At 46.6% G+C, this 26,240-nt stretch overlaps 7 non-coding genes across 7 annotated transcripts; 4 read left to right on the top strand and 3 right to left on the bottom strand.

The window, feature by feature from the left end:
* Positions 1 to 6,044: 6,044 nt before the first annotated feature.
* On the bottom strand, positions 6,045 to 6,117 carry trnar-acg (transfer RNA arginine (anticodon ACG)). Its single transcript has one exon. It is a non-coding gene; the product is annotated as a tRNA-Arg (tRNA).
* Positions 6,118 to 7,741: 1,624 nt separating this feature from the next.
* Positions 7,742 to 7,823, top strand: trnas-gcu (transfer RNA serine (anticodon GCU)). Its single transcript has one exon. It is a non-coding gene; the product is annotated as a tRNA-Ser (tRNA).
* Positions 7,824 to 9,166: 1,343 nt separating this feature from the next.
* trnas-uga (transfer RNA serine (anticodon UGA)) lies at positions 9,167 to 9,248 on the top strand. The gene has a single exon. It is a non-coding gene; the product is annotated as a tRNA-Ser (tRNA).
* Positions 9,249 to 10,943: 1,695 nt separating this feature from the next.
* trnag-gcc (transfer RNA glycine (anticodon GCC)) lies at positions 10,944 to 11,014 on the top strand. Its single transcript has one exon. It is a non-coding gene; the product is annotated as a tRNA-Gly (tRNA).
* Positions 11,015 to 16,445: 5,431 nt separating this feature from the next.
* On the bottom strand, positions 16,446 to 16,587 carry LOC148634320 (U4 spliceosomal RNA). The gene has a single exon (XR_015933600.1). It is a non-coding gene; the product is annotated as a U4 spliceosomal RNA (small nuclear RNA).
* Positions 16,588 to 17,880: 1,293 nt separating this feature from the next.
* Positions 17,881 to 17,999, top strand: LOC148634319 (5S ribosomal RNA). The gene has a single exon (XR_015933511.1). It is a non-coding gene; the product is annotated as a 5S ribosomal RNA (ribosomal RNA).
* Positions 18,000 to 18,635: 636 nt separating this feature from the next.
* LOC148634318 (U1 spliceosomal RNA) lies at positions 18,636 to 18,799 on the bottom strand. Its single transcript, XR_015933638.1, has one exon. It is a non-coding gene; the product is annotated as a U1 spliceosomal RNA (small nuclear RNA).
* Positions 18,800 to 26,240: the final 7,441 nt, after the last annotated feature.

Below are 26,240 nucleotides of genomic sequence, written 5' to 3'. Positions count from 1 at the left end.
TACGGAACATATTGAACTGATTGACGGCGAATTGTCTCTCAGACAGGCTTTTCACCTCTGAGCTCCCTGACTGACAGTAATCAGCTAGGTAGTGAAACAGTCAGCTGCTTCTAAGCCTTAAACAGCTGCATCTCGGCGCTTCCACAGAGAGATGATTTGAAAGCCAAACATCGCCCATTGGGAACACCTTACTATCACTAGTTTAAGAGACTCTTAAGGTCTTGCAGAGGTGCCTGTCTAATAGCATGCGCTTTGCAAGCTATAGGTGTTTAGGCTGAGGCAGAATGCCTGTTAACAAAATGTTTTTCTAAAGGGGCCTCGCACTCTTTTCCAAGCAATGGTCACCATCCCCACCGAGTGTCACAACGTAGTCATGTCCTAGGATGTCACCTGTTAGTCTCCATTTGTCTGCCACCAACACTTTAGGTTACGGGGTCACAACCGCACCGCGGAGAGCAGAGGAGCCGTTGTCGTTCTGGCGGCGCAGATTGGGCTGAAGGTGGGGCGCTTGAATCTCGCTGTTGGAGGCCGTCTGAAACTGACCCAAGCCTTTCCCTTGAATTAAATGTAAATAAATAAATGAACCCCAGATGCACATGGAATCAATCACGTGTTTCCTTTGAGCCGTTTCAAAGACTGCTCCAGAGTTTACCTTGCACAGATGCGCAAAGATTAATGATGGGGGTGCACGCTTCCAGGCGCCTTACAACTGTAGGGACTGATTAGAGACAATTCGTAGCGTGTGTTCGTTTCCATATACGCCCCGTGTTGCAATGGTAGGATGAAGTCAAATACGGCTTGGACGCGTAACGGCATTCTATCCAACTGCAGGACTTGAGGGTTTTTTGTGCTTTGTTCTGTTTTCGTTGACATCGCATTCGTAAGAGCGTCAAAAAAAGGCAATTCCAGCATCTAACACGAATAAAAGGGCTATTGAAACTGCAGGGCTGCGCAGCTTCTAAAATCCTTGCACACAATTCTCCGTTATTGTTACTTCCTTCTTTCTGTCTAACAAAGTTCCCTTTTCCTGACCGGACGGGGAGACTTTATCATTCCAACTTGAAGCCAGCCTTAAGTCCTCTGAGGCGCATTTGTCTGCTAGCATGCATTTTGTGAAAGTTTTTTTTGTTGTTGTTAAACGGAAAGCGACTTTGAAAAAGGTTTCCGCCGCTGCCCGGCACTCTATGTTAGACTGCATCAAAAAGGCAGTGGCGGCGGCGGCGGCGGCCGAGTGGTTAGGGCGATGGACTAGAAAGCCATCGGGGTCTCCCTGCAAAGCTTCGAGTCCTGCCGCCTACGGTGTCGTCGTGTGTCTGCGCAACAAAGGAAAAGCACCTGTTTTGCTTTTCCCGCAACTTTTAAAACGCGAATGATCTGGATTTCTACATGATTGGCTCTTAAAATGTGATCTGATCTTCATCTGACGCATAATAATAAATAAAGACAGTCTTGTTTAACAAACAACACACACAACATTTTACATTGTCAATTCAGTTCAAATCAATGTATTTCTATATAGCACCTTTCACAACAAGGTTGTCTCAAGGCACTTAACAATGCAAGTTGTTAAGAGCCTTGTGTCTAATATGCCACTTAGGTTACGTGCTGTCTCTTTGAGGCAAATGTTTAAATCCTCTGAGTTAAGTGCTGAAGTTATAGTAGTCCTATCAGTATTGTTGCCTCCGATCAACAGATCCTCAGTTTTCTCAGAGTTGAGTAACAAAAAGTTTTCACACATCCAAGTCTTTCCTTCATTAATGCATTTAACTAAAGTGATAATAGAAAAGTTGTCGTTTGGTGTGAACAAAATGTTTATTTGAGTGTCATCAGCATATGAATGAAAGTTCATATTATTTTTTCGTATTATCCTACCTAGCAGCAGCATGTAGAGAGAGAGAGCAATATTGGCCCCGGCACTGATCCGTCTGGTACCCCAAATTGAACTGGTGACGTTGATGAAGCAGTACAATTATTAGATATTTGAACATAATGAAAACGATGAGTAAAATGTGAAGTAAACCACTGAAGGACGGTTCCAGATAAGCCAACCTCAAACTCAAGCCTGTGTAACAAAACAGAGAGGTCAACCGTGTCAAAGGCAGCTCTAAGATCTAGAAGCACAAGCACTGTTGCATTCCCCACATCAGTAGCTAAGAGAATATCATTTACGACTCTCGTTAATGCAGTTTCAGAAAGCAGACTGAAATTTCTCAAGTATATTATTTGAATCCAGATACGATTGACATTGGGCAACAACTATTCTCTCAAAACTTTTAGATTGAAATGGGACCTTTGAGACAGGCCTGTAGTTGTTAAGAACTTGTGGATCCAAATTTGACTTCTTAAGGAGCGGTCTAACAACCGCTACCTTAAATTGATCAGGTACAACGCCTGACGCAAGCGATGCATTCATCATACTAATTATAGGTCCTGCCAGTCCTTCGAGGGAATCTTTGACTAGCTGAGTGGGGATGGGATCTAGCGAACAGGTGGTTGACTTTGTCTTACGTCTGTGTCCATGAGTCCACCATAAGAAGAAATCTGAACAGGAGCGGTGATCATGCGAGGTCACCACGGAGGAAACCACTGCTCTCCCCCCAAAAAAAACCACCACTGCCCCTCTCAAGTTTGCTAAAGACCACATGGATGTTCCACAGCAACTCCTGGAACAATGTTCTGTGGACAGACATGACAAAAGTTGAACTTGTTGGTAAATGTGCACAGCGTTATGTTTGGAGATAACAAAACACTGCATACCAACTCCAAAACCTCATCCCACCTGGGAAACATGGCGGAGGCTGTACGGCTTGCAATCATCGAGGGACCGATGAATTCCAAGATGTATCAGGAAATTCTACAGCAGAATGTCAGGGTGTCTGCCTGTGATCTAAAACTCGAAAGAGGCTGGGTCATGCAGCATGACAAAAACAAAGGAGTACATCAACAACAGAGTGGCTGAAACAGAAGAAATTCCGTATTTTGGGATGGCCAAGTAAGAGTCCTGACCCCAATCCCATTGAAGTGCTGTGGCGTGATCTGAAGCAGGCCGTTCAGCGCAAGACATCCCAAAAATATACATGAACTGAAACAGTTTTGCATAGAGGAATAGGCCAAAATACCTCCTAACCGCTGCTCAGGTCTGACCAGCCGCTACAGAAAGTGGGGATTGAGGTTTTTGTCATAAAGGAGGTTCCACTAGCTCCTTAATATAAGGGTACACGTACTTTTTCCATCAATGACCTTGATTGTTTAAACCATTTGGTCAATAAAGAAACAGCAATGTCAAATGTTGGGCGTGTGTTGTTTGTTAAATCAGACTCTCTTTATTAATTATTATGACTTAGATAAAGATAAGATCACATGTTAGGAGCCATTCATGCAGAAATCCACATCATTCCGAAGGGCTGTTTACAAAAGTTTTTCTCCCAACTGTATGTGAGAGAAAAGAAGAGACGCTCACTGAGTAAGGTGGGGTTGTAGCTTTGCAAATCAAAAGGACATTTGTACGCTCAAAATGGGACAGGAGCACCCCAGATGGTACTCAAACCCACAATCCCTGGCTTAGGAGGCCAGTGTCTTAGCCATTAGGCCACTGCGCCACACTGGGTGAGGTCGATCATACTGATGAAGAGCCAGTTTTTTTTCCTTTGCTTTTTCAAAGGGATCCCCAAAATTAGGGAAGTTAGGCAGCAGAAGGTTTACTGTGACCTGAGAAGGACCGGCATCCAATCACGGTGGTACACACACACACGCTCTCACTCATCTGAGCTACACGGCTACCAAGATGATCTCAGTTGCGCCGAGCTGGTACGGAACATATTGAACTCATCGACGGCGAATTGTCTCTCAGACAGGCTTTTCACCTCTGAGCTCCCTGACTGACAGTAATCAGCTAGGTAGTGAAACAGTCAGCTGCTTCTAAGCCTTAAACAGCTGCATCTCGGCGCTTCCACAGAGAGATGATTTGAAAGCCAAACATCGCCCATTGGGAACACCTTACTATCACTAGTTTAAGAGACTCTTAAGGTCTTGCAGAGGTGCCTGTCTAATAGCATGCGCTTTGCAAGCTATAGGTGTTTAGGCTGAGGCAGAATGCCTGTTAAAATGTTTTTCTAAAGGGGCCTCGCACTCTTTTCCAAGCAATGGTCACCATCCCCACCGAGTGTCACAATGTAGTCATGTCCTAGGACATCACCTGTTAGTCTCCATTTGTCTGCCACCAACACTTTAGGTTACGGGGTCACAACCGCACCCCGGAGAGCAGAGGAGCCGTTGTCGTTCTGGCGGCGCAGATTGGGCTGAAGGTGGGGCGCTTGAATCTCGCTGTTGGAGGCCGTCTGAAACTGACCCAAGCCTTTCCCTTGAATTAAATGTAAATAAGAAATGAACCCCAGATGCATATGGAATCAATCACGTGTTTCCTTTGAGCCGTTTCAGAGACTGCTCCAGAGTTTACCTTGCACAGATGCGCAAAGATTAATGATGGGGGTGCACGCTTCCAGGCGTCTTACAACTGTAGGGACTGATTAGAGACAATTCGTAGCTTGTGCTCATTTCCCTCTATTCCCCGTGTTGCAGTGGTAGGATGACGTAAATTCCTGCTTCGACACGTAACGGCATTATAATCAAGTGCAGGAGCTGAGGGCTTTAGTTTTGTTTCGTTTTCCATGGCGTTCGTAAGCGCGCAAATCAAAGGCAATTCCTGCGTCTAACACGAATGTAAATGCTTTTGAAAGTGCAGTGTGGTGCAGCTTGTAAAATCCTTGTCCACATTTTTGGTTTGTTGATGTTTTTTCTGTCTGCCAAAGTTGCATTTTGACATCCGGACTGGGGGACTTTATCATTTGAACGTGAAGCCAGCCTTAAACCCTCTGAGGCGTGTCTGTCTGCCGGCACGAATCTTGTGAAAGGTATTTTTTTTAACGGAGAGCAACTTTAAAAAGGTTTCCACAGCCAAATCGCAGTCCGTGTTTGATTATAGGAGGAATGCGGCGGCGGCGAGCTCGCATTTGTCGTGCTCGAGTGGTTAAGGCGATGGGCTCGAAATGCGTTGGGGCTTCCCCGCGCAGGTGCGAAACCTGCCGACTCCGGCGTCTGCCGCACGTCGCCTTGTGCCTGCGCGGCAGAGGCGAAGTGCCGCTTTTCCTTTCCTGGTACTATAACAACGCGAAATCGCTTGGACCCGCTGCCATGGAAATCAATTCTTCAGATAACTACACATTTTGCGTTCGCACCTCTGGTGCTCTACTTATGCCTTTGAAAACCTAATGAATAAAGCTGAAAGAACCGACACGATATGTAGGTGCTGGTAAAGCACGCAGTAAAGAACTGTTAACAGCAAGGGTTTCAGTGGGTTAACTGAGGAGAAGGCGTGATCGCTAATTGTTGACTTTTTATTTGGTGTTAGAAACACTCTTACTGTGCATGATGTGCAACAAATGTAGCCACAGAAATTGCATCACGCTTTCATGTATGCTATTGCAGACACCAACGTTGCCTAGATAGAAAACCGAAATAGCCGTGGGTTTGCTTGCTGGTCTGAAGGATCTCTCTTCGAATCTCTATCATTTGTCAATGGAAGTAAAAGGCGCTGCAATCTCATACGTTCAGAATCAAACCCGCAGCTATTGTTCGACTTTATTTCTTGACTAATTACAACTGAGTGTCGCATGAGCAGTTACATAAACTTGTCTGGTATATTTGAACACAAATGCCGTTCTTCAATTAAAACTAACAGTACATTGTCAGGGACATTCAGTTCTATACAAACAAGAGACAGACAAGAGAATATTTCTACCGTTCATGTGGACTACGTGTTGACTTACTGATCGGAATAATTGAAAGGTTCGGGCTCATAGCCGATGCAGTGCGTGCTAATTAGAACAGCAACGCTGAGCTCTCAGCACCGTACTGAGCCCAGGTGTTTTTCTAAAGCTGTCAGGTGCAGTTCATTTACATGAAGGAAATCTCTTACTGGGTACGATTACAATGCAGTAAGTAGCACAGACTACTTAGGGAGTAGCCCCATGCGTTTAAAAATGACCCGAGCCAGGCAGGAGTCGAACCTGCAATCTCCTGAGCCGTAGTCAGACGCGTTATCCATTGCGCCACTGGCCCTGGTGTGACACTGCAGGACTGTAACCCAGTGAGATCAGCACTGCACCTAGTAAAATATTACCCCCGGTCCATTCTTTTCCAAAAGTGAGAAACACCTGTTTTCTACATTTTGTCTGTTTTAAAACCATATCTCTTTAAACCAAACCAAGAGTTTGTCTTTTGCACTGATATTCTGATTCATTTCGATTTCAAAGAAAAAAAAAACATTATCTTCCAAAGCATCATAAAATTGTCCATTCTTCCAGACTCTACTTCTCTCTTGTAGTAGTACAGCAGACCTTTCCAGGTGAGCAGATCACAGAGTCCGAAATATGCTTCCTCCATCAAGCAAAGTACCTGAACATGACTCTGTCTTCATAAAAGCGCCCCTGTAATAAAGAAATTAAATCCGAAATCAAGAGGGCAGTTGCCTACTGAAGTTCAAGAAGTCATCAATTTTAACCCAGCAACACATTAAAGGCTGCATCTATACAAGTACGATTCTAGAAATGCTCACCAGATTACGTTTTAAGAAGGAACTGTGCCTCAGGTTCCGCCGAGATCTTAACTCGGATGGCAGGATTCAGAGTCCGGAGTGTGGACTGATGGCGCACGGAGGGTCCATATACTGTGGATCCCTCAGTGATCTTCCGCGTGTTCAAACCGCCAGCGTGTGACTCCCCTGTCCCTGTGACCTCATTGCTCTGCTCTCGCCTCTGTGCAGCTGAGCCCGACTCATGGTAAAGTGGAAAAAAATATGCCCTCATCGTGGGATTTACTCTGGATCGAGGATAGATGTCACTTTTTTATCGTTGAACAGGATGTATGTGATGTGGCGACTAGGTTCAATATTGTATCCTTTTAAAAGATTAAGGACTGGGGTGAGCGTGATTTACCACCCTTTCAGCTAAGAACCCGACATGAGCACCGTTTAAGCTGCATAGACTCGGTCGTTTAACTCTTCTCCATTAGCAGGGTTAAGGTTAAAGAAAAAAAACATTGCTGACTTCTTTTTTTTTGCCAGCCGCTAGCGCTGATTAGCAATGTTTGTATTTCATGTTTTGCAAGTTCCATCCATTTTAAGAAAAACAAGTCGCGTTAAAGACAGGAAATGAATACTTGCATTTAATTAAGTCTAGCCGTAGGCGGTTGTCTGTAAGGACCAGTTCTGTTTGAGAAGACAGAACAAAGAAGGCACCACTGGGATTCGGACTCAGGATCTCCTGTTTAAGAGACAAGCGCTTTAACCAACTAAGCAACGGCGCCCCGGTAGTGTTGTCCTTTTGCAGCCACTTGGACACACCACTCAGACACATCTGCATTCGGTGTGTGCTCCGCCTGCTCGCTGAGCAAGTTGCCACCTTTACATACAATAGCAACATCGACACCAAGAGAAAGGATGACAAATGGCTTTTATCTGGAACTTTTCATGTCCAAGGAGCTCAATGTGCTTTCTGTGTACAACAGGGCCACTGAACTCCACAATGGCCACTGAACCACAGCAGTGGCTTGCTGGCTTGACATCTCCCAAGGAAAATGTTGAAATCGCATGTGGAACAGGAAAAGGACCCTTGAGTACGAGGGAAAAAAAAGAAAAAGATCATCTGGAGCGCGCCAACCCATGTCTGGACAGCCCAGTTTCATCGACGAGGTGGCCGAGTGGTTAAGGCGATGGACTGCTAATCCATTGTGCTCTGCACGCATGGGTTCGAATCCCATCCTCGTCGCTCTCTACGTTTGACGTTGGCTCTCCTTTTGTTTGCTCCAGTACTAGAGCCTTACATTTTCTAGCGGTGGCTGAACATGGTATAGTAGGCTAACGTTGGTATCGAGCAGTGGTAGTAACAGTATTTACGTGCCGCTGCTGCCAAGTGGCTCTGGGTTGAGACCGCGTTTTCACTTACTTGCAGCACAAATGGAGAAAGCGATTTTTGACAGTCTCTCGAGAGACTGCGCTAGGTGTTTAGGGATAGACTTTGTCAGTTCCCCCTGGGATGATGGCCTCTCAAATAGTTTGTGATTCCTCTAGACGTTTATACAGTAGAAGCCTGCTTCGTGGCTTAAATCCAAGCTAAGGAAACGAGTTAGAGGTCTGATGCAGAACTGCGAATTCAATGAAGGGGAACACTACAGTACATTGCACTGTATGTGTGAGGAAAGCTGCCCCCTTCTGTTCCTTGTCGACCGAACAGAGGACTGTAAAGGATACCGCCAAGAAACTTTAGGATGCTGGTTGGAATCCAGCTCCAAAGAAGCCCCTTTGGGTGTTATGTAATCAAAAAGTAAGAACAGAGAATCTCCCTTTGATCAAAAGCGCAACAGAACTGTTTTCCGTGGAGCAGGTTTCAGACCCGTAGACCTGTTTTATTTGTAGGGCAGGGCGCATTCCCAAACGCGAATCTCCTGTTTTAGAAATGCTTTGGGCGGCGTGAAGTGAAAATAAGAAGTGGGCTCCAGATGCACATGGAAGCAATCAAGTGTTTCATCCGAGCTGTTTCAAAGACTGCTCAACAGCTTTCCTTTTACAGAGGCCCAACGATTAATGATGGGGGTGCACCCTTCAATGTGCCTTACGACTCTAGGGAGTGATTGAGACGATTCGTAGCGTGTGTTCATTTCCCTCTATTCCCCATGTTGCAGTGGTAAGATGACGTAAATTCCTGCTTCGACACGTAACGGCGTTATAATCAAGTACAGGAGCTGAGGGCTTTTGTTTTGTTTCGTTTTCTATGGCGTTCGTAAGCGCGCAAAACAAAGACAATTCCTGCGTCTAACACGAATATAAATGCTTTTGAAAGTGCAGTGTGGTGCAGCTTGTAAAATCCTTGTCCACATTTGTGGTTTGTTGATGTTTTTTCTGTCTGCCAAAGTTGCATTTTGACATCCGGACGGGGAGACTTTATCATTTGAACGTGAAGCCAGCCTTAAACCCTCTGAGGCGTGTCTGTCTGCCGGCATGTATCTTGTGAAAGGTTTTTTTTTTAACAGAGAGCGACTTTAAAAAGGTTTCCGCAGCCACCTCGCACTCCGTGTTAGATTATAGGAGGAATGCGGCGGCGGCGAGCTCGCTGTAGTCGTGGCCGAGTAGTTAAGGCGATGGATTTGAAATCCATTGGGGACTCCCCGCTCAGGTTCGAATCCTGCCGACTACGGCGTCTGCCGCACGTCACCTTGTGCCTGCGCGGCAAAGGCGAAGTGCCGCTTCTCCTTTCCTGGTACTATAAAAATGCTACATCGCTTGGTCCTGCTTCCATGGAAAGCAGTTCTTCAGGTAATTCTACTCTCTTACCAAAGCTGTTAGGTTCCTTTCCGTGGTGAGATGGGTTGTCATGCAACGCTGCCACATAGTGCCGACAGACAAGTGTGTTGCGGGAGAAGAGAAAAGTGTTTGAAGATTTAAGAGTGTCTTAGGTGGAGCCAAAATCAAGTGTCACAAATGCAAGTGGGAAGATTTCCAATGTTTAATATGGTCAAAATAAGCGGAAGTTACCAGCTGGTCCGGCACAGTCTGCCATGCTTTTGTCATATACTGTAAAGTCGTGTGGAACTGGGTGTCGAACTGGAGCCTCACCATTTGCATATGTGAGGCTCCAGTTATACATCGAGTGTCACATTAAATGACAAAAATGAAGAGAGTTAAAGCACCTGGAGAGGTTTTCTTACAACTTTTGAGCTGACACAGTTTTGGAAAATGTTTCCTTCACGGTGCACTGAACAACATAGGCAGCCAAGAGTCTCCAAAACAAAACAGAATGGACAGATAGGAGAAAATTCCCACTCGTCCTGAAGTTCCCAAAATCCAGCACTGAGCGTAAACAAAGTGTCTAAGTAGCGTGGGAATGCTAACCCTAACCCTAGCTGGAGTTTGAGCAATCCGGCACTGAGCGTAAGAAGATGAGTCAAAGTAACGTCTAATCGGATTAGTTTCCTTAGAGCTGGTTCAGAGTTTGCTCAAGAGTTTACCTTTCACAGATGCGCAAAGAAGAATGTTGGGGGTGCACGCTTCAAGGCGCCTTACAGCTGTAGGGAGTGATTCGAGACGATTCGTGGCGTGTGCTCGTTCCCATATACCGTACGACCCGGGGTGCAGTGCTAGGATGACGTACAATACCGCTTGGGCACGTAACGGGGTTATATGCAAGTGCAGGACGTGAGGGTTTTCGTTTGTTCGTTTTGTTTTGCTCTGCTTTGCTTTGTTTTGCTTTCCATCGCGTTGGTAAGAGCGTAAATAAAAAGGCGATTCCTGTGTCTACCACTAATGTAAGAGCTATTTCAAGTGCGACGTGGTGCGGCTTTTCAAATGCTTGTGGGCATTTCTCTGTTGTTGATTCTTTTTTTGTGTGTAACAAAGTGGCCTTTTCATGTCCGGACGGGGAGACTTTATCATTCCGACATGAAGCCACCCTTAAGTCCTCTGAGGCGTGTCTGTCTGCAAGGCTTGTATTTTGGAAATGTTTTTTTGAAACGGAGAACGACTTTGAAATAGGCTTCCGCCGGCGCCTCGCGATCCAGGTAAGATTGTAGCAAGAACGCAGCGGCAGTGGGGCTTGCTGTAGTCGTGGCTGAGTGGTTAAGGCAATGGACTAGAAATCCATTGGGGTCTCCCCGCACAGGTTCCAATCCTGCCGACTACGTTGTCCGCTTTCAGTCGGTGTGTTTCGGCACAAGCAAAGAAGCGCGCCTCTTTGCTGTTCCTGGTGGTTTTAAAACGCCCAATCGCTTGTACCCGCTGCCTTAGAAATAAGTTCTTCAGCGTCCGCAAATGGCATTTTGCAGCTGGAAGCAGATGTCGACGCGTTTTGCACAGAGCACCAAAAAAGCGTCTTTTTTGAAGGTCCAGGCACTGAGCATTGGTGGTTCAGTGGTAGAATTCTCGCCTGCCACGCGGGAGGCTCGGGTTCGATTCCCAGCCAATGCAGTGGCTTTTGCAGCGAGCGGCTCCAACACTTGCATCCCCTTGCAACTCGCAACTGAAAACCCACTGAAGCTAAGCAGGTGTGAGCCAGGTCAGTACCTGGATGAGGATGAGCTACAGGGAAAAACAAAGCTTCCAGCTGGAAGCGGTGTTAATGGTGCCGGCGGGGGGGCGCTCACCCTGAGGTCTGTGCGGGTCCCAATGCCCCAGTATAGTGACGGAGATGCTGTGTTGTAAAAGGGCGCTGTCTTTTGGATGAGATGTAAAACCGAGGTCACAGCGCTCTGTGGTCATTCAAAATGACCACCAAAACCTTTGACAAAAGCTCTTGGTAATTGATGGTCTTCAATAATGCTTCTCCTTTAGGTACATTTTAAATCAGCTGAAAAATGCTGTGAAATGGGGGGGCACTTCAGGCCAGTGTAGGATTTGGGTTACAAGAACCATGAAACTGCACGAGAAAGCCCGTACACTGATTACACGGCTTTCTATTCAAAGGAGGACAAAAGAAATTCCCTGAGTTTGATTTTTTGCAGCACAGAGAGGAGCACTGTCGTGAGGCTGGTTAGCTCAGTTGGTTAGAGCGTGGTGCTAATAACGCCAAGGTCGCGGGTTTGAGCCCTGTACGGGCCAGGTCTAGGTCCAGGTCCCTGTTTGTGAAACAGGCAAATGACTGTCTCAGGGGCCCATTCCTCATTCTCAAGACACATGTATGCAGTATGTACACCGTGCATTGAGCAATAGGGACTGAATACACCACAGGTAAGGTTAGAAGTCATTCTGAGGTGCCACATGTGAGGGATACAGCTAGGCATCCGAAATGTAGGGTTTGAGACCCTTCAGGAGTACTGCATCCTTTGAGACAGACCCTGTTAAACAAATGATCATTTCTTTCGGCATTAGGGACTAAATATACTAAACATATGATGCTAAAATGTTATTTTCACATATATTAATGTAATAAATGATTGCTTATGCTTTAGAAACAAATCTAATTAAAATAAAAGCTTAAGTTTTGTATTTATCTTGTACCATAGAACATGATTTTCTTTGTATTTCAAGCCCACAAAGTGTCCAAATGACGCACTACATGATATAAGGAAGATTATCACATGCATATCGGTATTATCTTTCTTATGAAAATGCATTCCTTTCATTACCTTTTACTTTTTAAAATGAACTCAAATTGAGTATAATGTAATAATTTAAGTAGAATAGATTCTAATAATATAATGATCCAGTGTTTTGCACTACTTCACTGCTTCACTGCTCTATGCCATCTGGAAATAAATCCTCAGACTGCTTACTGCCCTGGGCATGTACCAATAAATTAAAGGAGCACATCTGTTTATCACTGCGTTGAAGCAGGAGACACACAGTCTCTGCAAACACATCCTAGATACAGTGTTCCAGCACCTTTGACCTCATCCAGAACATATCATTTCTTGAAAGGGATTGCTGTCCGAATGCACATCTGAATCCCAAGCAGAATCTCTAGTAAAATACGATCATTTGTGAAACAGGCAAATGACTGTCTCAGGGGCCCATTCCTCATTGTCAGACACATGTATGGAATGCTTTCACCGTGCATTGAGCAATAGGGATTAAAAACACCGCAGGTAAGGTTAGATGTCATGTTCTATGATCATTTCTTTCAGCATTAGGGACTAAATATACTAAACGTATGATGCTAAAATGTTATTTTTACATATATTAATGTAATAAATGATTGCTTATGCTTTATAAACAAATCTAATTAAAATAAAAGCTTAAGTTTTGTATTTATCTTGTACCATAGAACATGATTTGCTTTGTATTTCAAGCCCACAAAGTGTCCAAATGTTCTATGATCATTTCTTTCAGCATTAGGGACTAAATATACCAAACGTATGATGCTAAAATCCTGAAAAAAGGATGTGCTCCATCTCGTCAGTAGATTGGATTCCAAAACTGATTTGGGTCAATATACATTACCTTTGAAATTAAAGTACAGTCTACTGTAGGGAACCATCAACTTAGAAAGCATTGGCCTTCCCTGGGGGTCAGGTAGGTGCAAAAGATAAACCTTTATCCTATCTTTATCTTAAGATAAGTGGCCAAGCAGTATTTTTCCAAGTTTCACCAAGCACATCATGTTGCCATAGTAGACAAAGTTCTATAAAATGTTAAATAACTTTTAAAAAAAGCATCTTGGTCTTACAGTACTGTACAAGGTGAATTAAACTGTCCCTGGTAATAAAAAGTAATTAGAAGCATCTCAGAAACTTTATCTCTAGAAACATTAGCTGTTTTATATCATGTAATTTAGTGTGATGTTGTCAGAATTCAAGGACATTATCACACACAGAAATTGGTTCAGTTAAATCTAAAAAACACAGCTAAACATGGGTTTAAATGTAACAGAAGTCTTACCTCTTGTCAAAAGATTTAATTCAAGAAGCGATGTAATAAATGATTGCTTATGCTTTATAAAGAAATCTAATTAAAATAAAAGCTTAAGTTTTGTATTTATCTTGTACCATAGAACATGATTTTCTTTGTATTTGAAGCCCACAAAGTGTCCAAATGATGCACTACATGATATAAGGAAGATTATCACATGCATATCGGTATTATCTTTCTTATGAAAATGCATTCCTTTCATTACCTTTTACTTTTTAAAATGAACTCAAATTGTGTATAATGTAATAATTTAAGTAGAATAGATTCAGGTAGGAAATATAGAGTCATGATGTTTATGGCTGACATCATTTCACATGGGTGAATTTTAAGCTAAGAAATAAAAACATTTACAATGAAGATACCATTGCTTAATTTTAAATGCCTTTAAAAAATAAATACCTCCTGAGAATAATTTGCCACTCCCAGATCCTTGGTAAGGTACTGTTTGAATCCAATCAGGAGAGGAGCATCCAGGGAGTGCTTTCTATAGAGTCCAGCTTGGGCCACTCTCTTCCGGCCTGCTGATACTTTTTAACTACTCAGGGCCTGTAAGGATATAAAACACCGGTTTAAACATTTTATACCTATAAGACAAATTAGAATTTTAGTAAAAAATAGATACATCTGAAAAATAAAAAGTCTTACTGCTGATAGAGTTCTTCAGAGCTCACATCTTCCCCTTCCTTATCCGCTTCTGTTTCAGTTTCTAGAGCAGCCTCTGGCATCTCTTCCTCCTGGACTGCGGCCTCTTGCTCAGGGCCGCTGGAATGCAGGTAGATTCTTTTCAACATGCTTTTACATAATATGTTGTAACAATGATTTCAAAAAGAAACTACAGAAGCCTTACAGATTAAAAATATCTCACCTTGCCAATGTGTCTTCAGGCTTCCCATGTACAAAAAGGCCCAAGGACTCTAGCAGTCTTACAACCACTATCCTGTTTGCCTCACCAGACACGATCTCTATTCTGTGGTAATCCACGATGACCCCGTTCTTCAGGTGATTCATCATGTCCTCCCTCGCCTGTTGAGAGGCCATCCTGATGTTTTCTGCCGTGGCGTGCTTCATACACGCCCTCTTCAAGTGAGCAGGAAGCTGATCAAGAGTATTCAGGCACATCTTGCACACCAGGGGAATCCTCGTGGGTTTCCTTTGAAAATAAATAATACCATCTGTGTATAGAAACAAGCTAAGACTGATTTCTTAAATTATCCTTAATTTTCTCTCTCATAGTTTGAGCATAATGATTTTATTGCATTTATATAAGAATTGCTCATTGCTCCTAAATAAATAATGGTTTCATAAAAAAGTGAACACTTGGTCTCAGTCACAGACTTTCCAATAGAAGCCATTGTGGAGTTCAGCAACTGCAGGTCCTAGAAGTGGGGAAGGAATTTTAAAAGAGAAATTGAATTACAATACAGAAGGAATGGCTGAGGGATCACTGAAATATATATATACAAATTCCAAAGACTGAGTCCATATAGAAACAACTACCTTTCATTTTCAGTATAAGAAAAAAAAAACATTATCTTCCAAAGCATCATAAAATTGTCCCTTCTTCCAGACTCTACTTCTCTCTTGTAGTAGTATAGCAGACCTTTCCAGGTGAGCAGATCACAGAGTCCGAAATGAGCTTCCTCCATCAAGCAAAGTACCTGAACATGACTCTGTCTTCATAAAAGCGCCCCTGTAATAAAGAAATTAAATCCGAAATCAAGAGGGCAGTTGCCTACTGAAATACAAGAAGTCATCAATTTTAACCTAGCAACACATTAAAGGCTGCATCTATACAAGTACGATTCTAGAAATGCTCACCAGATTACGTTTTAAGAAGGAACTGCGCCTCAGGTTCCGCCGAGATCTTAACTCGGATGGCAGGATTCAGAGTCCGGAGTGCGGACTGATGGCGCACGGAGGGTCCATATACTGTGGATCCCTCAGTGATCTTCCGCGTATTCAAACCGCCAGCGTGTGACTCCCCTGTCCCCGTGACCTCATTGCTCTGCTCTCTCCTCTGTGCAGCTGAGCCCGACTCACGGTAAAATGGAAAAAAATATGCCCTCGACGTGAGATTTATTCTGGAGCGAGCCAGTGTTGCGCATAGCTGCCTTCAAAGCAGTTAACCCAGGTTCGATTCCCGGCCAACGCAGTTACGAATGTTTTCAAATGCTGTCATGAGCCTTGGATTGTGACTAGCAAAGCGAAGCCTTTTGAAAGAGCTAAAGCACTGCAAAACGGAATTGAAGGAGAATCTTACAGGGGATTCTGAGCAGTGTCTGCATACATGCAGTCAGATAAAGGTGCTGAAAGCTTGAGCTACTCTCAATGTCATGCTGCCCTTCCCCGGAGTAAATCTGTTACATTGAAAGAATGCTTCTGGCAGGTTCAAAAAGAGACCCTTGTTAATTGGAGAAATCAATGATTTCGAATGAATTCTGTATGCGTTAAAAGACAGCTATACACAGAAAACATGCAGGACACTGCTCATGATGTTTCCCGAGCCGAAACACAGTGCGTTTTTCCAAGCCATTTGACAAAGCCCACCCACTGAAAACTGCAGCAGATCGTGTAAAGACGTTCAACTTTGTAACTACTGCACGCACAGGAAGCAGAATAAATTCCTCTTTTCAAACTGTCAAAGGTTTGCTTTGCGAACGCTGCAGGACATCGCACAATCTCTTTTGAATGGGGACAAACGATTTCTTATGGGGCGCAGTAAGTACAGACGTTTAAAATGCTCCACTCATGCCGACGATGCAGCATGAAGAAGCGCAACCTAACGTTTGACAGACAAAAGCCAGGCGCCGCTACGAGCAATATGAAATCATACTGACAAGCACACGGCGTTTCGCGCTGACACAAAAGTAATCTCGACAGACGCTGTTCTCTGCATAAAGCTGAAAGAGCGTTTCAGTTGACACGTAACAAGTTCGTTTCTTTCTACCATGATATCACCGTGACCAAATCTGTCTTTAAACACCTTGCTCAGTCTCTGACGAGACTGTCAAAAATTGCTTTCGCCGATTGTATTGCAAACCGGCGGAAGCGGGGTATTGGGAAAAGTTTTCAACTAGCAATAATCACGCCTCGGCTAACCCTCACAGGCTACGATACTGCCACTGCGCAAAGCTGACGGTTGCCAGGCAACCGCGGGGATCCTATGGAAATCGTTATCGATCGTGTCATGGCATGTCGTTGCTATAACGCTTCATATTTGTCGTCTTCTTCTTCTTCTAGCTTGAGGTTTTGAAGAATTTCATGGCAGACAAGGGCTCCGTTGGGAACAAAGGGCGTTGTGAGAAAACCGTTGCTTATTTTCAGCAGCAGAAATACAACCCTTTAAATACAAGATGACAGAACAATGACGAAGGGCATGCCGGGAGGAACTCATGCACTACAGAGGAAAGGGGGCGGGCACGTACAGTTCACATTCAAGCCACAAGTACTCCTCTTGGATGTTGCACAAACAAATCCTAACGTCTTGAAAGCATTGCAGCATGTTTGTGTCCCACTTCCCGTGGCTGCGGGACGACTGACACGAACGGACAAACACAATCTGTGGCGTTTAGCGTGACATAGTCTTGCAGGCATCGTGCTGTCTCACTGCAATATTATACCGCTGGAGGAAACAGTCCATCTGGCCATGAAACTCATTTGAACGTCTAGCTACAGCAAATAACAATAACATGATTTATTCAGGATGTGTGGAATCAGCACGTCCCGGAGACAGCTTCCGAAATCGTGAGCATTCTCTGGTGGTAGGGGCGTTCAAGATGGCGCTCAGGTGGGAGGTAAAGTTTAGTGGTTGGGGAGTTTTTTTGAGTTTTTCATGACCTGAATGTTAATTTTTGCTTTTTTTGACTACAGAAAAATAAGGACTTAACACTAGTTGTTTAAACTTCAGTTATAATTGAAAGAAAAAAAAAACGATTTTTTTTTAGGTTTAAAAAGTCCGATATGAGTAACACTGGGAAAAGAAAAGAGAGTGCTGGGTCTTCGAAGGAGAACTCTAAGATACCTCAATCGTATATGTATAGCACTACAAAAAAATCGATGGCAACTAAAGGGAAAAGTGAAGCAGCTGCAGGGGCAGCAAGAGGGCGGAGGCGCCGCGCGCCCGGCCGAAGTGTTGGACCGGTGCGCTTTACGTGCTGAAATAAACACGCGACAGCCCCGAAATGTTTCCAGAGTGCTGTGCACTGAAGACTTGCCTGGTGCTCCTCCGTGCAGATTGTTTGTCCTCCTCCAGTGCGGGACGAGCCAACACAAGGGAGCGCATTCGCCAACATCCAGGCACGCAATGCGATTTGGAAAGCAGCTCCTTTCCAAAGAGTGGCACACGAACGATCCTTCAGTCCCGCTCGGGGGGCACGGAACCCCCGCCACACACAGCTTCAAGTAGCGAGTCAGGCGCTGGGGCTTTCGCTTACGGCCACACCACCCTGAACACGCCCGATCTCTTCTGATCTCGGAAGCTAAGCAGCGTCGGGCCTGGTTAGTACTTGGATGGGAGACTGCCTGGGAATACCAGGTGCTGTAAGCTTTTGCTCTCCCGGCCAGCATGGGTCGCCGTTGGTGCCGTAGGCTTTGGGAGGAAAACCTGCAGGATGGAAAGGTGATCTATAGCCTCATCTCTAGAGATGTTTTGTTGCTGTGGCATGTGTGTGACCCATATTCAAAAAAAAAAACCCGTCTGTAAAACGAATATCGAAGCTGCCTCTAAATCTGCAAATGAAGATGAGTCGATAAACCACTCGTTTTTTGTATAACTAGACATATATTCATTTCTTACCGATTTCATTCATTGAGCACGGATACAGTAGAGGTACAGCCATTCACTGTTTGACATGTCTGCACTGGTACAGAACCGAGCAATCAGAAAACGGGTGAAACTGTCTTTAGACTCAGCATACAGTACCGAGGCCCCCCATGACCAAATAAAGGCTAACCTCGATAATCAGCCTAAAGAACGCAGACTACAGCAAAACGACTGACTTTGAAAAGGGAATGAACGTCCGGAAGGAGTAGTGGAACTAGCTTGAGATGCTTCTCCGGACCCCTAACTAAAAGCCAGCGAGAACCAGCAGCGGCGTCCACTCCTGTCGAACCGGGATCCTTCCGCAGCCACGCAGCTCGTGGTGTCCTAACCCTCCCGTATCTGATTTTGGACCAAGCACATCAGGGGAGAGCGCGAACGCAGTCCCCCACTTTTAGAAATTATGCAGTCGAGATTCCCACATTTGGGGAATTCGCAGGGGTCAACACAGCCGGAGTGCAATGGCCGAGCCTCGCCCTGGGTGAACCTCCTTCTTGATCAAGGTATCTCCCCTGCCAGGTAAGTATGAGTTAAACAGGCCCCTGCAAGCGGCCCGCACCCACAGCACAAATCGTGCAGCCTAGGCCACCTCCTCGCCCCGCACGCCACCGCCTCCTGCTGGGCCCACTCTTTCACACACTCACACGCCACACTAACACTCAAAAGTGTGGGCAAAACGAGAAAACGAGCGCGCCGTTTCCTACACATCTGCAGTCGCCGTTGCGCATTCGCAGCATGTCCCGGGATGCAATTCGGCCTCATTTGCATAACTCCAGACCGGCAGATCGCCACGCAAGCTCGCGACGTGCGCCTGCCACACACCGAACAAACCTTTTCAGCAATTTCCAAAAAACGGGCCTGCTCGCCTGCCCACAAGGCTCCGTCTCTTACCTGCTCTCCAGAGCCTGCTGACTTCTGTGCTTTTCTCTCGGCACCGCTGCAGCGCACACAACTCCTGCAGCGGGAGGGGGGGAGAAAGTTCCCGCGCTCCGCCGCAGGGAAGGCTCGCTCCGTGCGCACACGTCCTTTCGATGCCAGTCCAACAAGTGCTCCGCATTAGCTGCGTCGGGGCCTCACCTCACCTCGCACTGCCCCCTCCTTGAATGTCTGCCGCTGGGCATGCCCCGCTCTCCTCCGCCTTATCTTATCGCGTGTGAGCACCGACAATGGCCACAATGCCGGGGAATGGCACCTGTAAAGTGTTAATTGGGGCACAGGAACAGCCCGTCTCGTCTCGGGGGGGCCGGCTTCAGAGACAATACAGCAAACACAGCGGGGCGGGGGAAGAAGACGACACCACACATGCGGGTACATTCAGCTCCGGCGGGAACGAGACATTTGTCGGTCTTTTCAAGTGCCGAGAGCCGAGCAATCCTTCACTTGTATCGTTTCTCCCCGGTGACTAGATCTGGCCCTGCGACTCTCGACTGGGCTCACCCCCGGGGCAGCCCAGCAGGTGTGAGCCTGGCCGGCACCCGGATGGGAGATTCCACCCCGGAAAAGCTCCGGTTGCTGCTGCTCCTGCAAGAGGTGTGACTGGGACCAGTAGGGAGCGCTCACCCTGCGGGCTGTGTGGCTCTCTTACGCCCCAGCCTCCTGATGGCGACACTCTGCTGCACAAACAGGCGCCGTCCTTCGGGGGAGGCGTCAAACCGAGGTCCCGACCCTCCTTGGCCATTAGACTACCCCAGGGCGTCTCTCAAAAAGAGACGCCGGGGGTGTCCCTCTGGTGTTAGTGCTCCCCTTTACCCATCAGTCGGGGTCTCCTCCTAATCCCCGTCTCACCTGTAACAATCAATGACGAGGCCCCCCTGTCCGTGAGATTTAGTACTCGCGCAAGAGACCGGGGGCAGAGCGCGAACGCGGTCCCCCGCCCCCCACAAAGTGCGCGCTCCGGGTTCCCTCTCGGGGCCCTGCAACACAGCGGAAGGGCAGCGAGAAGGAGCCTCTTGCTCTGACGCCGCAAGGCCACAAAAGGGTGGAGGCGCCGCGCGCCCGGCCGACGTGTTGGACCGGTGCGCTTTACGTGCTGAAATAAACACGCGAAAGCCCCGAAATGTTTCCAGAGTGCTGTGCACTGGAGGTTTTTGTCTGGTGAAGACTTGCCTGGTGCTCCTCCGTGCAGATTGTTTGTCCTCCTCCAGTGCGGGACGTGCCAACACAAGGGAGCGCATTCGCCAACATCCAGGCACGCAATGCGATTTGGAAAGCAGCTCCTTTCCAAAGAGTGGCACACGAACGATCCTTCAGTCCCGCTCGGGGGGCACGGAACCCCCGCCACACACAGCTTCAAGTAGCGAGTCAGGCGCCGGGGCTTTCGCTTATGGCCACACCACCCTGAACACGCCCGATCTCGTCTGATCTCGGAAGCTAAGCAGTGTAGATAAAACTGGTTCAGGGACGCCAAATAATGTAGATTAAGCCGGTTCAGGGACGCCAAATATGTAAGAAAAGTGGCTCTCTGAAGGCACCAGTTCTGTAAGGTTTGGGCATTTACTGAGACAATTATTAATTGTAGCAGTAAATCACAAAGTTGATTCTTTTGATGGCTTTAGAATCCAACCATGCGACATAACTCAAACAACGCGCACACACAGGTACTAATACACGAGGATACATTTATTAATACATAGAATATGCATGAAAAACTAACAGATCTTATCGAGAGGGTTATCAGAATACAAAAGATATATATTCAATCAGTTACAAAGTGTTACACATATCAAGAGGACATACGTTCAGTATATCATTCATTAAGACCGTTTCGTAAAGTGAACTTGGTTACAACTTCTACATTAGATACTCAAAACAAGTACATAACTCTTAGGAATTAAATTGATATCAACTGGTTTGGATAACAATTGAATTCTCGAGCTGTAATGCATTGAAGTTGAATACTCATCCAATCTTTGGGGATTCAGATCTCCTGCGGGCACAAAGAAACAGTTGCAGGCTGTTGCTGTCCAATCCGCGCTCTCTGGCTCCGTGCCAGGCTGTGCTGTGCGGCTTGCGACGGTGCGCTGCTGTTGCTCATTGTTGGCTTTAACTAGCAAAGTTTGTGCACAGGAGAAAAGATGATTGTGGGTCCCAGCAAGTCAGGAAGAGGACCAGTTCGTTCCTGATGAAGAGCTAGTTCTGAATAGTGATTCAGCTTTCCACAGTTCCGACCTGTTCATGAGGCCTGCTGCTGGTTACTCTCTGGCAACCTCCGCTCTAGACTCTTAGAACAAAGGAAAGTTCTGGCACTCGGACACACTGGCCGTTCCGTGGTTGTCCGGGCTGAGTCTCAGGATGGTCAGGAGGCGTGCTGCGAGAATGTCCTGCCCTTGGGAGCCTTCTGCTCCTGGGCCGTCCTGCCCTGGAATTCTCCTTTGAATTCCCTTTAGAATCTTACTGAATCTTGTTGAATCTTCCCTTCTGAATCTGAATCTGAATCTGAATCTGAATCTCTCAGGCTCTCTGTGTTGCCTGTTTTTACCTGGAGGAACTTCAGCTCATTGATTGGCTGAAAGTTCCATGGGCATCAGAGTCCCACGTGGGTTACTCGGCCCTACCAGTCCCTGATTGGTTGATCAGGGTGAGATATGAGTCACTTAGTCCTGACACTTAGTAATGCAGTCCAGATGTCCAACTCGCACTCCCTAGACAGATAGGCACCAATGGATGACCATTGATCATGATAGCCAGGCTTAGCTAAGTGCATCCCCCTTTGGGAGCTGTCCTTATCAAAAGAAAACATCTTGCATGAATGGTTTCTCTGTGGCTGCACCACAGAGATGAACAGAGAAATGGGGCCTCATTTGGGAAGCTCAGAAACCCTTAATTCTGCCTTATTAATAAACCTCGCCGCTACATATCCCCCCTTTTTGAAGGTCACGAGGTCCCGAGGCATTGTTGCCTTCAAAACAAAACAGAGTTAAGTGATGTCCCTTGCCATTAGAACATTAACCTTAAATGTCCACATTACTCCTCGAGAATTCATACCGGAACCAGCATTGGATACAAACAGGATGAATAACATCTGGAGTATGTATAAACACGGTAGGAGACATTATCTAAGTCTAGGAATTACACATCAGGAAGTTCACTGTCAATATCTGATACCTCTGTAGTAGATATTTGGGGAGAAGTCACTTCCTTTCTTTTGACATGCTACCGTTGACTCATTCGTGCTACCCAGAGTACATCTTGATGTGAGAGTACATCATTCAGAGTACACTGTCAGTCATGATCCAGCTACCTGGCAGTAGTGTTACAATAACAACAGTTCCTGTTCCCAGCCCCCCCCGATAAACCACAACACCTGTGTTGGGTATCTGCTAGGGTGGTTTGGAGGTTTGTTCCATTAAAGCAAACTAACTACCTGTACCTCTTCAGGGCTTACTGTTTCTTGGATTTCTATCCAATTCAATAGTGTGGCACCTGAAGGCATCCATGACCTCAAGTTTGGTCTTATGTTGTCTGGTTCTAGACAGTACAGTGTTAAGTTCAAGAGCACTATGGCCTCCTCGGGAACTTGCAGGAAAACTGTTTGATTAGGTAGCTGCATTGCGGTAGCTGTATCATGCCTGTCACAAGTCATGGTGTCAGTTAAATGTGGTGTGCTGACCAGCCATTTACTTCCCACCTGCTCTTCGTGGGGTTCATTAACCTCCCTCTGCTCATTAGTAGCTTTACACCCTTCATTGGTGAATCATTTAGACACAGCCAATGGATAGCTTTGGTAGCCATACCCATCTCAAGATTTGGAACCGAATTCAATCTTGGATTGCCTTCTGGGTGAGCTATGAGCAATGGGGTTAATGTCACATACTCCTCTACTGAGAAGAGTGGAATCAAGTGGGTTGGGAATTGTGCCATGGCTAGACTGGCTACAGTGGCACTAAGCTCCCTTAACAGGTCTTGTGTCAACATTCTGGCCTGTTGCACACAAGCATAAACCCACTGTATAACACCAACAATCATGTCCACTGGTTGGGGAATAAGGTTTAACCCTGTTGCATAGGAAGTTGCCTGTAGGGTTTCCCCTAAGCTTTCCAACTTTTGCTGCTGTTGATACAGTCTGTCACTACCCTCTGGCATTTCTGACACCTGCCTTCTTGGGGCAGTCGGGGTGAGAGTGCCAGTAGCACACAAACCTACCAGAAATAGCAAACGTGCAACAGTGGCGGCAGCAATCAGTCCTCCCAAAAGTCTTTTCGGGTGGCTGATCCCAGTCATCTCCTTCTGAGTGACTGTTGCCTTTCTAAGCTGGCGCAGCGTGTACATGGTGTCTTTCTCAGTATGCCATGTGGCATCTTGGGCACCAACATCCTGGAAATCTGTGGAGATCTGACGCAGCTGCTGATGCTGCTCCTCCTTTTCCAGGGCATTTGCTTTTTCGATTTGTTCATGCCTGTGCTCTAGGAACCCTGCAGGGGGCGGTGCAGCGGTGGAGCATGCCTGACCCTCGGCTGAGTGGTCATCTGGAGCACCTGAGTGATCTGGGATTGTTACCCTATTCTCACTGTTCAGGTCCACCCTGCACACCTCCTGATTGAGGAATCCCTCTATCGGCATGTTTACAATCGTTCGCTGGGGGTAGGTGTAGGACACCTGCTCGCTCCCCCCTTCCCTCGCTAGGGGTTCAGGGAGCTGCCCCAGCAGTGGGATAGCTAGTTCACTGTCTTTGAACTTACTATCACTCACCAGGCCCATGTCAGTGCAGGCGGGGATTCTGACACCCCTCTTTGCGATGTTCTGCACTGGCAGGTGGGTGGCTTGACCATCCAGCTCCAGTCTGGCTGAACCACTGTTGGTCAGACTCAGACTGACAGACTGAGCTGGTGGCTGTGAGAAAACCGGCTCGGCTTTCATTCCCTGTCCCTTCTGGGGGACTGGGTGTGTAGGCAACCCTGCCGTTGAGGCAGGAACAATCAGGTCAGTCTCACTCACTACCTGGTAGTTGTGAGAAATAATGTTACCTGACTGCAGGTTCCCTGGGTCACAGCAGAGGGAATCAGCATCTGGGATCAGGTGTGTCCACAGCGCAGTAGTCTCAGCGTCCAGCTGGACCTCCTGTCTAACCTGTGAATGTTGCACCAGGGGCACCTGGCGGTGGCCCTGTGACAGCTGCTCAAGCAGATCCTCACTAATAGAGGACCTCTCAGGGCTAAGGGCGAGGGCTACATCACCAACCTGCTCTCCTGCCATCTGGATCCCTTCCACCACTGCGGGGTGGTGGTCCTGACCCCTCTTGGGTGCCAGGGTGCACAGGGAAAGCTCCTTTTCATCGCCAGGTGGGGAGATCAGCTCCTCTTTAGGGATGTAAAAGGTGTGTGCTTTACCTGGTGGATCAGGCGGCTGCTCGGAGCACCGCTCCTGTGGCATGGAGGCTGTTGGGACCTTGGCTGGGGCACGACTTCCCTGTATATTCGGGGAACAAGAAAATATTTTTATTTCTTGTCCAGAGGGAACAGAAGGAATCTCCGCATGGGCTTCTGTGTTCGGTGGGCACTGTGTGAGCACAGTCTGCCTCTTGGCCCCCCTTTCCTTCTGTACAGAAGGCTTAGGAGCCTTGACCTGTTTCCACACCTTGCCTTTCTGGTGATCCACCAAAGGTTCCTCTCTGAGTCGCATGCCCTTTTCTTTTTCTACCCGTTTGAGCTTGCCGTGTGACATCAAACACCTCTCAACCTCAGTGTCAATCAGTGTCTCACTGTGTAAGACATCTCCCATGGCAGCCTTGAGGTAAAAGCTTCCTGCTTTTCCTCTGTGTTTTACTGCCTGCTCTGTGACTTCAGGGGTGGAGTCAGCACTCACTTGGGAGTGGCTGACCTCATCCAGGCAGGAACCCTTCCGCTCAATCAGATAGACTGAGGGAGGGAGAGGGGGCGGGTCTCCGCCTCCTCCAGTGGAGAGTATCAGCTCATTCACGCTTCCGGCAGCCTTGGGGAGCGGTTGTCCCTGTCCTAATAAAGCTTGTTCAAGCCTGGCCAGGCGGGCGGCTACTGAATCCTTTTGTTCAGCTTTTTCTAGCCCTTTCCCTCCCCCGGTGTTCTCATGGCACTTAGGACGCTGGGTGCGGTCCTGTGTGCCAGCTTTGGAACAGGGCTTAGCCAGCTCAGGAGCCTGTGCTCCTTCGAGCAGGAGGGAATTAACCCTGCTGGCTCTGACGGCGAACACAGTCGCTTTAACAGCTTTTTGCTCAGAGTGACTTTGGACATCATACTCCCAGGCTTTCTGCACGAATCTCTTAATATCAGTCATTTTCATGGTCTGTGCATCTGTATGCATTAAGATCATCTTTCTGACTGACGGGTGGAGATTCGCAATGAATAAACCCTTGAAATGTGTGTTCTCTTCGCAACCCTCATCATTTCGCCCTGCAAAATAAGTTCGTCTAAGTCTCTCGTAATATTCGCGAGGGGACTCTGCTCTCTCGTGCTTAATGTTAAGAGCGGCGGCTATCGCAGCAGTCGGGTCAATAAACGCACTGTATTCTTCGATAAGTGCTTGACATAGCTGCTCAAAGTCATTACAGACTTCTTTCATCTGCCTAGCCATCCACTCATGTACAGCTCTGCTGGTAGTTTTCCTGACCAGAAACACTTTCTCCTGTTCTGTGGCGTTTGGCAGGTACTGCAGGTTATACCTGAGGTCCTGAATATAACTCTCGATATTATTCTCTGACACTGCCGGGTCAAATCTCTCTATGTCCTTCGCTAGCTCTCTCAGAGAATGGAGATTTATCCTAGCTTCTCCGCTGACGGAGATATGGAAGAGATCGTGGTCAGACCTGTCGCTGCTAGAGAGAGTGCTTAATAGCGACTCGAATTCAGACCTTTTAGCAACCATCGTTAAACTTAAAGAGTATTACTTTTATGTACGAAATCACAGTTTTACCACAGAAAACCACAAGATCAAGTATGCAATCAACCCGGTAGATCGCAAAAGATCAGAAAACAATCAAGCACTGCTTAAAGAGCA

This window comes from Lepisosteus platostomus, unplaced genomic scaffold (genome assembly GCF_059453375.1).
Source record: "Lepisosteus platostomus isolate fLepPlt1 unplaced genomic scaffold, fLepPlt1.hap1 Scaffold_32_H1, whole genome shotgun sequence".
In the NCBI taxonomy this organism is placed as follows: Eukaryota; Metazoa; Chordata; class Actinopteri; order Semionotiformes; family Lepisosteidae; genus Lepisosteus; species Lepisosteus platostomus.
The sequence above is the reverse complement of the archived record's forward strand: the minus strand, read 5'-3'. Positions and strand labels throughout refer to the sequence as shown.